A 1,134-nucleotide genomic window follows, 5' to 3' on the forward strand; every position below is an offset into this window, starting at 1 on the left:
ATTTGACTCTAAATCCAATACAGAGCCGCCAACACATTTCCAAACCCATCAAACCCAAGGTTGAAAAACAGGGAACAAGTGGATTAGTAAGTGTAATAAGGGCCCATCTTTCTCCTTTGGTTCCCAGATCTGTGTGCTCTGGCTTTGAGGTAAGCAGCTCCATGTACTGAATAGAAAACACCCTCGTTGTATACAAGCAGCCCATACCCACAGGATTTTTTCGTTTCCTCCCTCCTCCCCACCCCAGCTGGTGTCATAACTGAGTCTTCAGCAATCCGTCCCAACATTCCATTAAATCAGCTACTTTTGAGTGGTAGGGCATATAAGCATGATGCCCCCTGATTTACTTCCTTTGCCCTAAAATGACTCCCAGGTTGAAGGCATTTCTGAGATTCCATGGATACATTGTAAGAAGCGTGTCAGACATTTTGTAAGTTCATGGATGGCTGTGCTGGCCTGTGGGCAGGGAAGTTGCATCCATTATTCAGATCCTGTGTCTACTCCACTGAATTCAACCTGTCACCATGGAATATTTCCACATCAAAGACTCAACATCAATCTCTATTGTTGGAGGTTGGGCACACAGCAGTTTGACAAAACAGACACAAAACCTCTTCTTTGTGTAGGTAGGTGGCAATTCCAAATCAGTGTGATACTGAGCCACCCTTCATTTCAATTCCTGCCATTCTGTAATTTTACCTTTATCACTACCTGTTTAGCCTGTTGAAGATTCTTTGTTTATAAGGATACACAGCAGTTCAAAACTCAATTACCCAGAGTATAATCTCTACCCATTCCCAACATGCAGTGGCACTTTCTTATCACCAAGTTGCTTTTCCATCACCACCCCCACCACCACAAAATGGAAAAGGATGGAGTCTTTTGCCTAACCCAAGTGGACTTGGGCAAAGACAGCATTAGAATGTCTGCTCTAGGGATTGCCATGGCTGAAGAAATAACCTACCCTGAGAATCCAGTGCCATCATTTCACACCCATCCATTTCTTTCTGCTTTCTGTATGTTGACTTCTTGACTGGACTAGCTTCACCAAGGCAGATCCACATATGAATCACTTTCTCTTGCCCCTAAGCCTTGGACCTGTAAAAGTCTGTTGAAATGCATTAAACAAATGGA

Source organism: Tamandua tetradactyla, chromosome 9 (genome assembly GCF_023851605.1).
Source record: "Tamandua tetradactyla isolate mTamTet1 chromosome 9, mTamTet1.pri, whole genome shotgun sequence".
Lineage (NCBI taxonomy): Eukaryota > Metazoa > Chordata > Mammalia > Pilosa > Myrmecophagidae > Tamandua > Tamandua tetradactyla.